General features: G+C 39.4%; 1 long non-coding RNA gene across 1 annotated transcript; it reads left to right on the top strand.

Moving 5' to 3' along the window:
• The first annotated feature begins 5,530 nt into the window (after positions 1-5,530).
• Positions 5,531-7,794, top strand: LOC122683840. Its single transcript, XR_006337841.1, has 3 exons — positions 5,531-5,757; positions 6,854-6,856; positions 7,784-7,794. It is a non-coding gene; the product is annotated as an uncharacterized LOC122683840 (long non-coding RNA).
• Positions 7,795-16,530: the final 8,736 nt, after the last annotated feature.

Raw genomic sequence — 16,530 nt, 5'->3', positions numbered from 1 at the left:
GATTTTTAGCACCATCTCTAGACTCTACCCACTGGATGTAATACCACCCCCAGGTTGAAACGACCAGAATTATCTCCAGATATTGCCAGGTGTCCTTAAGTTAGATTCAGGGAAGAGGGAGATGGGTATTGAAGGGCAAGATTGCCCCAGTTGAGAACTGTTGGTCTGATGGGAACCAGTACATTAATTACAGATACGGGTTAGGGATACAGAGTGGACAGTTTACTATAGTGAATAAGAACATGGGCTCCAGAACCATATTTCCTGGATTTCTAATCCCTGCTCTGCCACCTCCTAGCATGTAAGCCTGGGTAGGTTCCTCAGTTGCTTTATCTGTATAACGGGAATGTTAGTAACGTCTATTTCATAGGCTTTAAAGGGGCTACCCAGGTGGTGCTAGTGGTAAAAACTCTGCAACATAAGAGATGCGGGTTCAATCCCTGGGTTGGGAAGATCCCCTAGAGAAGGACATGGCAACCCACTCCAGTATTGTTACCTGGAGAACCCATGGACAGAGGAGCCTGGTAGGCTACAGTCCATGGGTTCACAGTCGGACACAACTGAAGTGACTTAGCATGCATGCACAAAGAGAGTGAAGTACTTGGCCAGTGTCATCCTCCAGGTCAGTATTTGTGTTGTTTCTTATTTTGTATCTTGCTAACAGAAATAGGGCTGGGGGTTGGCAAATGCACCATTGTCTCCCATACAAAATAACTGCAGCTTAGGAATGCAAATCATGGACTTTCTGGTGCTTAAATGGAAAAAAAAAGAAAACCTAAAGTCAAAAAACTCGTTCTTTTTTCATGTCCCCAAGGATACTTGGGAAAAGGTTTAAGTTTTTGGAGAAAACAGTGGTATTTCACTTTTTTTCTAAAAAGTGTAAAAACCCTGTTTTAACTTTCATGTTGATTCAGCTCTTTTTCTTAAATGTATAGTCTTTACTGCATGTGGATATTATGAGTAGTTTTAAAACCTCTATTTATGAAAATGTTTGCTTTTTTAAAAGTCATTTCATCTTTAGGTGTGGGGCAGCAAACTTAGAATCAGTAATTTTTACTGCAACATTTTTTATTCCAGTTTATCTGTTTTCATTGAATTTAATCCTTATTATTCTGTCTCTTTAAATCACAAAGTGTAGAGTTTATTAATATTTTGTAATCAGTACTCCTACGACCTTGTCTTAGAAATCAGTGTTTGCAGTTTTACCTCTCAAACTAACAGCCTTAACAAATTGTGACTTTCAAGACTCAAAAAATTGTAATCTCTTCTGTACTTTGTTGCAGTGCATCCATACATCTGATATTTCATGACTGCATGAGAGAAGTGAAAGAGATTGAAAATAGAACTAAACTTCTGTGCCCTTAACTGACCATTAAAAGAATATATGAGTCCTTGTTAGGATATTGATGATACTTATCAAAACTCTAAACCTATTAATGGAGCAACTAAGTTTGTAAGCTTAACATTAGTTTATCTTTGAAAGGTAGAAATAAGATACTGCTAAATAGGTCAGTTTTCTAAATGCTGCAGAAGCATTCCGTATGTTGCACATACTCTGAACTTGGTCCTTTAAAACCCTTTGGTATAGATTACTGACCTTACAAATGATTTATTTTTTCAAAAATTAGGGGTATCCACGCAAATTTTGTATCAAAATCATCAACAAATGCATTTGAAAAAAAAAAAACAAAACGCATTTGGTATCATATTTACTATGTTCCAAGCACTGTTTACTATGCTAGCGTGGATAGAGCAGGGATGTTCTGCCCTCACAGAGCTTAGATTCTACTGGGGAAGGGGGAGTCATCAAATGAGCAAGGATAATCTATTAAACTATCTCAGAACTTTCATTTGGGACAATTTAATGATTCAGGAAAGCATAATATCATTTAATATGTATAAAGATTTTATCATTTATCGGCAGTTAATTGATTGTCTGAAAGGGTATGGAGAGAATTTTTACTGTTCTTTTGTTGTGCTACAAAACAGTAAACCTGATTTTTAACCTTAAAAAAGCAGGTTAAACTTAGTTTAACCTGATTTTCCTTATACAATGTCTTAAATGAAAAATTATCCATATTTAGTGTTTGAGTCAGAACACAAGTTTTTTTCCTGAAAACTAAATAATGCAGATTCTACAGAATTTTAATATGAATAACGTATTCAGTTACATCAAAAGGTTACAGGAGTTTTCAAAAGCCTTCAGTGTTTCTCTCTGTCATTATTACTCATTCAAATTTCTATTTATAGTGTGTTAATTTATGTCCTCTGGGAGAACTAAGCTCATAATGGGAAATTCTGTTACTGTCAAACTTCTGAATAAGAAAGGTGCTGTGCGTGGAGGAGAGGGGAGTAGCAAAAAGTAAATGAGAGAATAAACCCAGTCCCTGTTGCCAAGGTTCTTAATGTTTCAGTGGTGGGGAATAAGCAAAAATCCAATACCTCATTTCTAACCACAGAGTTCATGCTCCATTATCCATACTAATCCAAGTGACCAACAGTAAAAACTGTATTTTGCTTTAAAATGTATGGACTGTTGATTTATATTTCTCTTAGTTTTATTCAGTTCACTGTTAATTAGATTCTCAGAGCAGATCAACCAGTGATGGAAATTAGACAGAAAGAAATAAGTGTCTTTAATACTGGAAGTGGGGAAGATGAAGTAGGTACAGTGCAGAGTGGGTACTAGAGAGCCGCTCTGCTGTTCTAAATGGGAGGAATAGGACTAAAGCAGTGTATTTTTTTTTCAAACTTAATTGAAGGAAAATCGCCTCACAGTATTAATATTGTGTTGGCCTCTGCCATATACCAACATGAGTCAGCCATAGATGTGTGGGTATATATATGTACTCTCCCTTTTTAATGTCCCATACACCAACATGAGTCAGCCATAGATGTGTGGGTATATATATATGTACTCTCCCTTTTTAATGTCCGCCCCATGTCTTACTCCTCTAGGTTTTTAGAGTCCCGGTTTGAGTCCTCGAGTTGTCCAGCAGATTCCCATTGGTTATCCGTTTTACACATGGTAGTACATATATCCTCCCATTACTCTCTTCATTCGGCCCACCCTTTCGCTAGCACATGCCCATAAGTCTGTTCTCTATGTCTGCATCTCCATATTTGCCCTGTAAATAGGTTCATCAGTACCATCTTTCCAGATTCTATATATATGTACTAATATACAGTATTTGTTTTTCTCATTCTGACTCCAGTTCAGTCCCTCAGTCGTGTCCAACTCTTTGCAACCCCATGGACTGCAGCACACCAGGCCTCCCTGTCCATCACCAACTCCCCAGAGTTTATTCAAGCTCATGTCCATTGAGTCAGTGATACCATCCAGCCGTCTCATCCTCTGTCATCCCCTTCTCTTCCCACCTTCAATCTTGCCCTGCATCAGGGTCTTTTCAGATGAGTCAGTTGTTTGCATCAGATGGCCAAAGTATTGGAGTTTCAGCTTCAGCATCAGTCCTTCCAATGAATATTCAGGACTGACTTCCATTATGATCGACTGGTTGGATCTCCCTGCAGTCCAAGGGACTCTCAAGAGTCTTCTTCAACACCACAGTTCAAAAGCATCAATTCTTTGGTTCTCAGCTTTCTTTATAGTCCAACTCTCACATTCGTACATGACTACTGGAAAAACCATAACTTGGACTAGACGGAGTTTTGTTGGCAAAGTAATGTCTCTGCTTTTTAATACGCTGTCTAGGTTGGTCATAACTTTTCTTCCAAGGAGTAAGTGTCTTTTCATTTCATGGCTGCAGCCACCGTCTGCAGTGATTTTGGAGCCCAAAAAAATAAAGGCTGCCAGTGTTTCCACTGTTCCCCATCTATTTCCTAAGAAATGATGGGACCAGATGCCATGATCTTAGTTTCCTGAATGTTGACTTTTAAGCCAACTTTTTCACTCTCCTCTTTCACTTTTATCAAGACGGTCTTTAGTTCTTCTTTGCTTTCTGCCATAAGGGTGGTATCATCTGCATATCTGAGATTATTAATATTTCTCACGCCAGTCTTGATTCCAGCTTGTGCTTCATCCAGCCCAGCGTTTCTCATGATGTACTCTGCATATAAATTAAATAAGCAGGGTGACAGCATACATTCTTGACATACTCCTTTCCCAATTTGAAACCAATCTGTTGTTCCATGTCCAGTTCTAATTGTTGCTTCCTGACCTGCGTACAGATTTCTCAGGAGGCAGGTCATGTGGTCTGGTATTCCCATCTCTTGAAGAATTTTCCACAGTTTGTTGAGGTCCACACAATCAAAGGCTTTGGCATAGTCAGTAAAGCAGAAGTAGATATTTTTCTGGAACTCTCTTTTTCGATGATCCAGTGGATATTGGCAATTTGATCTCTGGTTCCTCTGCCTTTTCTAAATCCAGCTTGAACATCTGGAAGTTCACGGTTCACGTACTGTTGAAGCCTGGCTTGGAGAATTTTAAGCATTACTTTACTAGCGTGTGCTGCTGCTGCTGCAAAGTTGCGTCAGTCATGTCCAACTCTGCGACTCCATAGACGGCAGCACACTAGCGTGTGAGATGAGTGCAATTGTGCGGTAGTTTGAGCACTCTTTGGCACTGCCTTTCTTTGGGATTGAAATGAAAACTGACCGTTTACAGTCCTGTGGCCACTGCTGAGTTTTCCAAATTTGCTGGCATATTGAGTGCAGCACTTTCACATCATCATGTTTTAGGATTTGAAATAGCTCAACTGAAATTCCATCACCTCCAGTAGCTTTGTTTGTAGTGATGCTTTCTAAGGCCCACTTGACTTTGCATTCCAGGATATGTGGCTCTAGGTTGATGATCACATCATCATGATTATCTGGGTCATGAAGATCTTTTTTATATAGTTCTGTGTATTTTTGCCACTTAATATCTTCGGCTTCTGTTAGATCCATACCGTTTCTGTCCTTTATTGTGCCCATCTTTTCATGAAGAATTCCTATCGTATCTCTAATTTTCTTGAAGAGATCTCTAGACATTCCCATCCTATTGTTTTCCTCTGTTTCTTTGCACTGATCACTGAGGAGGTGTTTCTTATCTTCCTTTGCTGTTCTTTGGAACTCTGCATTCAAATGGATATATCTTTCCTCTCCTCCTTTGCCTTTTGCAACTCTTCTTTTCTCACCTATTTGTAAGGCCTCCTCAGACAACCATTTTGCCTTTTTGCATTTCTTTTCCATGGGGATGGTCTTGATCCCTGCCTCCTGTACAATGTCACGATCCTCCATCCATAGTTCTTCAGGCACTCTGTATACCAGATCTAATCCCTTGAATCTATTTGTTACTTCCACTGTATATTCATAAAGGATTTGATTTACATCGTACCAGAATGGTCTACTGGTTTTTCCATACTTTCTTCAATTTAACTCTGAATTTGGCAATAAGGAGTTCATAATCTGAGCCACAGTCAGTTCCCGGTCTTGTTTTTGCTGACTGTATAGAGCTCCATCTTTGGGTGCAAAGGATATAATCAGTTTGATTTTGGTATTGACCACCTGGTGATGCCCATGTGTAGAGTCTTCTCTTGTGTTGTTGGAAGAGGGTGTTTGCTATGACCAGTGCATTCTCTTGGCAAAACTCTATTGGCCTTTGCCCTGCTTCATTCTGTACTCCAAGGCCAAATTTGCCTTTTACTCCAGTTATTTCTTAACTCCCTACTTTTGCAGTCCAGTTCCTTATAATGAAAAAGACATCTTTTTTGGGGTATTAGTCCTAGAAGGTCTTGCAGGTCTTCATAGAACTGTTCAGTTTCTTCAGCATTACTGCTCAGGGCATAGACTTGGATTTCTGTGATATTGAATGGTTTGCCTTGGAAATAAACAGAGATCATTCTGTCGTTTTTGAGATTGCATCCAAGTATTGCATTTCAGACTCTTTTGTTGACTGATGGCTACTCCATTTCTTCTAAGGGATTCTTGCCCACAGTAGTAGATATAATGATCTTCTAAGTTAAATTCACCCATTCCAGTCTATTTTAGTTCACTGATTCCTAAAATTTTAGGAATTTTAGGAATTTAGTTCTCCTGTTTGACCACTTCCAATTTTCCTTAATACATGGACCTAACATTCCAAGTTCCTATGCAATGTTGCTCTTTTTGACTGACTTTACTCTGTAATGAGCTCTAGGTTCATCCACGTCATTAGAATTGACTCATAGATTCCTTTTTAATGGCTGAGGAATATTCCACTGTGTGTATGTACTGCAGTTCCTTTATCTGTCTGTATGATAATAGACATCTAGGTTAAAGCAACAAATTTCGACCGCTGTGTGAAAGATAGCCCAGGAAGTGTGATGTTAGAGCGAGAGCCACCCCACCCAGTGTGTATGCTGCTTGGGTCTGTAAGCAGGAAGTGATTCACTGGAGCTGTGGTGAGAAAGCCCAAAGGGTTTTTTAAAGGAATAATTGGAGAATTGGTTAGTGGCTTAAGTGTAGGGATTGAAGGAAAGACAGACATAGTGGATTATATTAGCCAGACTGGAGAAGATGAACACCAATGGTGATAAAATACAGAAGCCAGCAAGGAATTTCGGTTTTTAGTGCATGAGTAGAGAACTTTTCGGTATGACAAAGTTTAAGCGAGGTGTTTTAAAGAGTATCTTCTGAGGACAGGTGGATTTTAACAGACTTTGAAGTCTTTGGTGTACAAAAGGCAACTGAAACTGTAGTGAACGAAATTATAAGGATTAAGTATAGAGAAATATAAGAAAACCGGGTCTAAATGGGGTGGGGAAGAGAAAGATTGGAGTGCAAAGAATTGCTCTTACAAAGATAAAGGCAGAGAAGGCAGCAAATAGCCTTCTATAGCCAGAGAATACAGCATCTTCGACGGCAAAAGAGTAAGACTGTGACCCCACTATTTGTCTTGCACTGCAGGCCAGCAGTAATTCATTCTCTAGATGTATCATAAGTTGTCTCTTCATATACTTCTTGGTAGGGAAATGGCTACTGATCTAAGGAAATGATAGGATAGTTTGGGAAATAACATCTTCTTATTAATACCAGGTCCATGTATGTCTGCAGGCATACTTCAGTTATTTTCAGGTTTAATTCAGACCACTGCAATAAAGTGAATATTGCAGTAATGGAAGTCAGTGAGTTTTTTAGTTTCCCAATGCATGTAAAAATTGTACTATAGTGTATTAAGTGTGCAATAACATGTCTTAAAGAAAAAAAACTACAAACCTCATTTAGAAGTACTTTTATTACTAAAAGATGCTAATCAACATTCGCGCCTACATCATGCCCTAATCTTTTTGGTGGTGGGGAATCTTGCCTCAGTGTTGGTGGCTGCTGATGGATCAGGGTAGTACTTGCTGAAAGCTAGAATGGCTGTGGCAGTTTCTTAAAATAAGGCAACAGTGAGGTTAGCCACATGGGTCAGCTCTTCCCTTCATGAACAACTTTTCTGTAGCATGCAATGCTGTTTGGTAGTATTTAACTCACAGAATTTCTTTCAAAATTGGAGTCAGTCGTCTCAAACCCTCCTGTTGCATTATCTACTAAGTTTACGTAATATTATAAATCCTTTATTGTCATTTCGGCATTTTCATAGCATCTTAACCAGGAATAGATTCCATCTCAAGAAACGACTCTGTTGATCCATAAGAAGTGACTCCTCATCCATTTGAAGTTTTATTGTGAGATTGCAACAACTCCATCGCATCTTCAGGCTCCACATCTAGTGCTAGTTCTTTTGCTACTTCCACCACATCTACAGTTACTTCGTCTACTGAAATCTTGAACCCCTCAAAGTCATCCATGAGAGTTGGAGTCAGCTTCTTCCAAGTTCCTATTAATGTTGATATCTTGACCTCTTTCTGAATCAGGAATATTTTTGGTTTGATTTTTTTTTTCCTTTCCATTATGATTTATTATAGGATATTGAATATAATTGCCTGTGCTATAGGGTAAGACCTTGTTGTTTATCCATTCTATATATAATAGTTTGCATCTTCTAGTCCCAGACTCCCAATCCAACCCTCCCCAACCTCCCTACCCCTGGGCAACCACAAATCTGTTCCCTGTGTGAATTTTCTGTTTCAGAAATAAGTTCATTTGTGTCATATTTTAGATTTCCACAGTAAGTGATATCATATGGTATTTGTCTTTATGATTTCACCTAGTATGATAATCTCTAGGTCCATTCTTGTTGCTGCAAATGGCGTTGTTTCATTCTTTTCTATGGCTGAGTTCTATTGCTGTGTCTGTGTGTATGCGTGTGTGTACACACCACATCTTTATCCATTCTTCTGTCAGTGGACATTTAGGTTGCTTCCACGTCTTAGCTACTGTAAATAGTGCTGCTCTGAACATAAGGGTACATGTATCTTTTCCAATTATTGTTCTGTCTATATATGTGCCCAGAAGTGGAATTGCTGGATCATATGGCAACTGTATGTTTTTTAAGGAAACTATCTAGTTTTCCATAGTGGCTGCACCAATTTACATTCCCACCCAAGTGCCAGAATGTTCCCTCTTCTTCACACCCTCTCCAGCATTTGTTATTTGTAGACTTTTTAATGATGGCCATTCGAATTAGGAATATTCTTAATATCATCTAGAATGGTGAATTCTTTCCAGAAGATTTTCAAATTACTTTGCCCATATCCATCAAAGAAATCACTGTGTGTGGCAGTTATAGCCTTATGAAATGTAGTTCTTTAATAAAACTTGAAAGTCAGAATTACTTCTTGATCCATGGGCTGTAAAACAGATGTTGTGTTAGTAGGCGTGAAAACAACATAAATCACCTTGTATATCTCATCAGAGCTCCTGGATGACCAGGTGCATTGTCAATGAGCAGTACTGAATTTGAAAGGAATCTTTTATTATGAACAGTAGATCTCAACAGTGGGCTGAAAATCTCAGTAAACTGTTGTAAACAGATATGCTGTCATCTAGGCTTTAATTTTCTATTTATAGTGCATAATCGTGAGTGAGTGAAGTCGCTCAGCTGTGTCCGACTCTTTACGACCCCATAGACTGTAGCCTACCAGGTTTCTCTGTCCATGGGATTTTCCAGGCAAGAACACTGGAGTAGGTTGCCATTTCCTTCTCCAAGAGATCTTCCCGACCCAGGGATTGAACCCGGGTCTCCCGCATTGTAGGCAGACGCTTTACCATCTGAGCCACCAGGGAAGTCCTCTAAATTATACTAAATCACAGTAGATTTAGCATAATTCTTAAGGGTCCTAGGATTTTCAGAATGGCAAATGAGCATTGGCTTCAACTTCGTTGCTAGTCATGTTAGACCCTAACAAGAAAGTCAGCCTGTCCTTGAAAGCTTTGGAGTCAAGCATTGACTTCTCTCTAGCTAGGAAAGTCCTACATGGCATTTTAATTTCCTTCAAGAACTTTTCCTTAGCACTCACAATAGGGCTGACTGGTACAAGAGGCTTTGGACATGCTTCTCTCACTAAGTTCAATCGTTTCTGGCTTCTGATTTAAGATGAGAGACATTCAACTCATTCTTTCAGTTGAACGCTTAGAGGCCATTGTAGGGTTATTATTTGGCCTAATTTCAATACTGTTGTGTATCAAAATAAGGAAGCCTGAGGAGAGGGCAGGAGACAGGAATAACCAATCAGTGAAACAGAAAACCACTCACAACAACATTTATTAAGTTTGAGGCCATATACAGGCATCTAAAACAATTACAATGTTAACATCAGAGATGACTATAACAAATACAATGATAATGGAAAAGTTTGAATATTATAAGAATTACCAGAATGTGACAGCAAGCAAAATGTGAGCAAATGCTGCTGGAGAAAACGGTGCCATTAGATTTACTCGATACAGGGTTGCCAAAAACTGAATTTGTAAGAAATGCGATATCTCCAAAATTGCAATAAAGTGAGGCATGTATAAAGTCTGTTTCAGAACCAGTGTTGACAAATTAAATTCAGCTCTACCAAGTCCACAAGGCATCTTTCAAATATGTGTCATTGAAATATTTCTCCTTTCCAGTGATACAAACATTTTTGTTCCTCTTAATGTTAGCAAGTCCAAGCTTGCCCTGCTCACTGCACAGCAGACCAGTGAGAGTGAGAACTAAAGTGTTGAGACAAGGAATACGACTTTATTCAGTAAGTCAGCTTACTGAGAAGATGGCAGACTAATGTCTCAACCATCTTACCTGGGTCTGGGTACCAGGTTTCTTTTTATGGATCAGAGATGTTCAGGCAGCAAAGTAAAAAGGCCATCATTAATCTTGCAGATATCTTATAGAATGGCAAGCCTCCTGCAGGGAATCTGTTTACTTCTTTCCAGCCATCTACAGGTGGACAGGGTTCTGAACAAAAGCACTTTAGTTGAACAGGTAAGGGGCAGGATTCTCTGAGGCAGACCTTTATGTATGATTATAATAACAAAAACAACAGAAAGCAAGTTAAATAGTTTCAACAAGGAGTCAGAATTGACTTCTTGCAACATTATTTTTCTTAAATGTGACAGCTTGGTGCTTTACCCCATAAAAATGTCTTAGAAAGGTAAATTACTGTTAACTGGGTTCTCATTATTTTTACAACATGTTTCTTAATATTTTCTAAAAAGATACTATTGTCCTAGCTAGGCAGTATATATTAGTTCCTAGGGCTACTGTAACAAATTACCACAAATTTGGTGACTCAAAACAGAAACTTTATGAGGGTTCTAAAGGCCAAAAGCCCCAAATCAAAGTGTTGGCAAGCCTCGCTCCCTCTAGCAGCTCCAGGAGGTAAATCGTTCCTTCCTGCCCATATTCCTCAGCATGAGGCCCTGGTCTCTCCAAACTGCCTCTGTCTCTGTATATCTGTATGTCTCTCACCTCTTTTAAAGATACTTGTGTTGGCATTCAGGGCCCACCTCAATAATCCAGCATAATCTCAAGATCCTAAATCACACCTGCAAAGACCCTTTTTTCCAAATAAAGATAAAACTCACAGGTTTGGGGATTAGGACATGAACGTACCTTTGGAAGCCAGTATCCACCTACCACACAGTGTTTTATTAATTTTGCAATGACAGAGACCAGCATAGATCTACTCTAGGATAATTCAAAACGTGCCGAATTGAATCAACAGACCCAAGGGTCTCTAGAGAGATCCTACCTGCGAAAGCTTCAGAATTAAGCTACTCTGCAGAGATCCTTCTAAGGGAAATGAAGAGTCAGTAGAGACCTTCAGGAATCAATAAGAGGTCCAGTCTGGGCTATTTCCACAATTCTAGAACCAATAGAGTGAAATTCTGTTAATCAATATCCCTGAACTACTTTATTACTTATTACTGAATTACCTTCCACTTGGTTTAGCACACATCCTGTCTACACAACATATTTTGTATTATTCATTGATCAATAACAGAAACTTCCCCCTTCTACTGACTTAGATTTAGGAGTGATATAAATAGCAAACTTTATTTTCTCTGCTTTTCATTTCCAGACACAACAAAAAGGGTTTTCCCTCCACCTCACCCTCTCACCTTTAATCAGACTTGAATGATTCATATTAGAAGAAAATGAGTGCTTCTGAAACCAGTGTCATGATTTAGGTTTTATTCAACTCCCACACTGAATTGGTTTGTTTACTGCCTTTGTTTTTAGAAACGAGAATAATGGATGGGCACAAGAATTAAATGGTAAAAATTTATTTGGTTGGAGTAAACTACATTGAACATTCAAGCAAAGTAGGGATTAATTCAGTCCAGTGGGGTTCAGGGTTTTATATTTGTTAGGACATACTGCAATAATTTTTGCAAGGTTTCTCAAAAATCAATTTGGACCTTCTCTAGATAGGCTTTATCTGTTTATTATTTCTGGTAACTATTTGAGGTAATGGTAAAAGGAGAGAGTAACCATCTGTAGGATTTACATGTTTAAGATACAAACTTAGAGTTCCCAGAAGTTGATTCAATCATTCTCTACCAGAACTATTCTGGAAAATGTTCTCATTTCATTCATTTATTCCTTTGGATCTTCAAACTTCACTAAAGCATGACTTAGATCATACAAGATGATGTTAGCCACCGTCATGCCACCCAATGCTGTCATAAAGTATGTCACCACAGAAGAAAGAGGCACCCACCATGTCTCCCTTCATCCTTCCACTCTGAACCAGTACAGGATACTCTGGTGGTCAGGACTTCCTCCCCTTGTCAGGATGTGGTTAATGCTGGATACAGAATTAATGATTTTGTTGCCCTGGGCCCCCTGCAAAGGTTCTTGTTCAGGGAGGGTAAAGAGGACAGATCTCAGGATGTCGTCCAAATAGGTTAGAAGTAAAATGTTAAAACATGTCAGCCCTGGACAGTGAAGACAATTTACAGTGCCATCTCCCCCCCAATCATCTGCTGGAAGATACCAACAGCTCATCTCCCCAAGGCTATTGCATTATACGAGACGACTTTTTTTCTTAGCTTAGTTACTTGTGAAACTCACTGAGAGGAGCAGTAGAATTAGTCAAAATTGGCTCAACTGCTCTCTCTCACTTTGAAGAAGAGAGAACAAATTCTAGGAAACCATAGATTCTGTGACAGGTCTCCTTGACCTGCACACAATAAACTCAAAAACACCCCATGAGTTAAATCAAAATATATTCAATCAGTTCAGTCGCTCAGTCGTGTCCGACTCTTTGCAACCCCGTGAAACGCAGCACGCCAGGCCTCTCTGTCCATTACCAACTCCTGGAGTCTACCCAAACCCATGTCCATTGAGTCAGTGATGCCATCCAACCATCTCATCCTCTGTCATCCCCTTCTCCTGCCCTCAGTCTTTCCCAGCATCAGGGTCTTTTCAAATGAGTGAGCTCTTCGCATGAGGTGGCCAAAGTATTGGAGTTTCAGCTTCAGCATCAGTCCTTCCAGTGAACACCCAGGACTGATCTCCTTTAGGATGGACTGGTTGGACCTCCTTGCAGTCCAAGGGACCCTCAAGAGTCTACTCCAACACCACAGATCAAAAGCATCAATTCTTAAGTGCTCAGCTTTCTTTATAGTCCAACTCTCACATCCATACATGGCTACTGGAAAAACCGTAGCCTTGACTAGATGGACCATTGTTGGCTAAGTAATGTCTTTGCTTTTTAATATGCTGTCTAGGTTGGTCATAACTTTCCTTCCAAGAAGTAAGCGTCTTTTAATTTCATGGCTGCAATCACCATCTGCACTGATTTTGGAGCCCCCAAAAATAAAGTCTGACACTGTTTCCACTGTTTCCCCATCTATTTGCCATGAAGTGATGGGACCAGATGCCATGATCTTCGTTTTCTGAATGTTGAGCTTTAAACCAACTTGTTCACTCTCCTCTTTCACTTTCATCAAGAGGCTCTTTAGTTCCTCTTCACTTTCTGCCATAAGGGTGGTGTCATCTGCATATCTGAGGTTATTGATATTTCTCCCGGCAATCTTGATTCCAGCTTGTGCTTCTTCCAACCCAGCATTTCTCATGATGTACTCTGCATATATGTTAAATAAGCAGAGTGACAATATACAGCCTTGATGTACTCCTTTTCCTATTTGGAACCAGTCTGCTATTCCATGTCCAGTTCTAACTTGCTTCCTGACCTGCATACAGGTTTCTCAATCTAGCATTAAACCTAGTTTGGAGAAAGCAATGGCAGCACAATACAGTACTCTTGCTTGGAAAATCCCATGGATGGAGGAGCCTGGTAGGCTGCAGTACATGGGGTCGCTAAGAGTCGGACATGACTGAGCGACTTCACTATCTTTTCAAAAGGAAGATAACTGTGAAGTGGTAGTTTCCTGAGATTGTTGTAAAAATTATGTACTAATTTTTATTTTTATTTATTACATAATAACAATCTATGAATCATTTCCAAACATAGACTATTTCTCTGCTCTCTTGCTGTCATCATATCATGATGAGAGAATCACAAATAAAAGCTTAAGAAAGTTGGGGAGCTTAAGCCTCCATTTTAAACCAATTAAAATGGAGAATGATGAAAGAAGAAAAATCAGCGATAGCTAAATTCTTATTCTTTGGCATGATGTTCCCATGAGAAACTTGAGATTGAAGAACTCATAAACTCTTGCTAGTTGAGAAGTAATAACAATATTAGTTATTTCTTGGACCTCTTACTATGTGCCACCCACTGCTGTAAGCAATTTCAGGTGTTTATCTTATTTAGCTTTTAGAACAACGCTATAAAATGCTGTAAAATATTAGTGTTCCCTAGTGGTGCTTAAGGATGCCTTGTCAATAGACCGAGACATAAACACTAGAAAATGAAACTATTAGAAATGAATACCCTAAAGGCTCAACAAGTTTATTAGAATTATTCAGGAACTTAGGAAAGTAGGGCTTCTCTTGTGGCTCAGCTGGTAGAGAATACGCCTGCAGTGCAGGAGACCTGGGTTCGATCCCTGGAGTGGGAAGATCCCCTGGAGAAGGGAAGGGCTATCCGCTCCAGTACTCTGGCCTGGAGAATTCCATGGACTCTATAGTCCATGGGGTAACAAAGAGTAGGACACAACTGAGCGACTTTCACTTAGGAAGGTAACAATACAAAATAAATATGCCAAAAATCAATAGCTTTTTCTGTATTCACAGTAAGTACTTAGGAATTGATATGAGGGTAAATATAACAAAAATTATAAATGTCTCAAGGAATAAAGCCAACAAGAAAGAGTTATATAAAAGTCTTACTGGGGCTTCCCTGGTGGCTCAGTGGTAGAGAATCTGCCTGCCAATGCAGGAGACACAGGTTCAAATCCCTGATCTGGGAAGATAACACATGCTACAGAGCAACTAAGCTGGTGCAGAGAGCTACAGAACCTGTGCTCTGGAGCCCAGGAGCCGCAACTACTGAGCCCATGTGCCGCAACTACTGAAGCCCGTGCACCTAAAGCTCATGCTCCACAGCAAGAGAAACCACCGCAGTAAGAGACCCACCCCCACCCCCCACAACTGGAGAAAAGCCCGTGCAGCAGTGAAGATCCGGCACAGCCAAAAGGCAATTAAAAACTATTTTTAACCTCTGAGCCACCAGGGAAGCCCAAAACTAATTTTTAAAAAAAGTCTTATTAAAGAACATAAATCATAAATCTAAACAAATTCTTTATTCTTGAATGGGGAGACAGTATCATAAAATTTCCCCAAATGAGCATTTTAATGTAATATGATTCTCATTTGAATTTCAACTGGTGACATGTTGAAATTGAACTGAATGATCTTAAAGTTCAAGTGAAAGGAGAAATAACCTTAATTGGTAGAGTTGAATTGAATCCAGAAGTAGATTCTAGTAGACAAGTTACTCTATGACAAAATTTTATTTCAATAAGAATGTTACTTGGAAAACGCTGACACAAGTAGCTATCAGGTGGAAGAAAATGAAAGTGCAACCCCTTTATCACACAAAAAGAAACTTCCAGATATATTAAATTTTTTAAATTAAGTATAAAGTAAAGCAAAAAGGAGTACGTCAAGGCTGTATATTGTCACGCTGCTTATTTAACATATATGCAGAGTACATCATGAGAAATGCTGGGTTGGAAGAAGCACAAGCTGGAATCAAGATTGCCGGGAGAAATATCAATAACCTCAGATATGCAGATGACACCACCCTTATGGCAGAAAGTGAAGAGGAACTAAAGAGCCTCTTGATGAAAGTGAAAGAGGAGAGTGAACAAGTTGGTTTAAAGCTCAACATTCAGAAAACGAAGATCATGGCATCTGGTCCCATCACTTCATGGCAAATAGATGGGGGAAACAGTGGAAACAGTGTCAGACTTTATTTTTGGGGGCTCCAAAATCACTGCAGATGGTGACTGCAGCCATGAAATTAAAAGATGCTTACTCCTTGGAAGGAAAGTTATGACCAACCTAGATAGCATATTAAAAAGCAGAGACATTACTTTGCCAACAAAGGTCTGTCTAGTCAAGGCTATGGTTTTTCCAGTGGTCATGTATGGATGTAAGAGTTGGGCTGTGAAGAAAGCTGAGCACCGAAAAATTGATGCTTTTGAACTGTGGTGTTGGAGAAGACTCTTGAGAGTCCCTTGGACTGAAAGGAGATCCAGCCAGTCCATCCTAAAGGAGATCAGTCCTGGGTGTTCATTGGAAGGACTGATGCTGAAGCTGAAACTCCAATATTTTGCCACCTCATCCAAAGAGTTGACTCATTGGAAAAGACCCCGATGCTGGGAGGGATTGGGGGCAGGAGAAGAAGGGGACGACAGAGGATGAGATGGCTGGATGGCATCACTGACTTGATGGACTTGAGTTTGGGTAAACTCCAGGAGTTGATGATGGACAGGGAGACCTGGCGTGCTGCGATTCATGGGATCGCAAAGAGTCGGACATGACTGAGAGACTGAACTGAACTGAACTGAACACAAAGCTAAGAGACTGGAAGTATAGTCTGGAGGTAAGGGAGAACTTCTTAGCAAATTTAAGAAACTCAAAAGCTACTTTAAATGAAAATATTTTATACATTTAAATTAGTGAAATTAAAGAATTTATAAATTTAAAATTTGGCAAAATATATTACAAAGTCAATTGATTTGGGAAGATACAACAAAATA

Source organism: Cervus elaphus, chromosome 3, assembly GCF_910594005.1.
Source record: "Cervus elaphus chromosome 3, mCerEla1.1, whole genome shotgun sequence".
Lineage (NCBI taxonomy): Eukaryota > Metazoa > Chordata > Mammalia > Artiodactyla > Cervidae > Cervus > Cervus elaphus.
The sequence above is the reverse complement of the archived record's forward strand: the minus strand, read 5'-3'. Positions and strand labels throughout refer to the sequence as shown.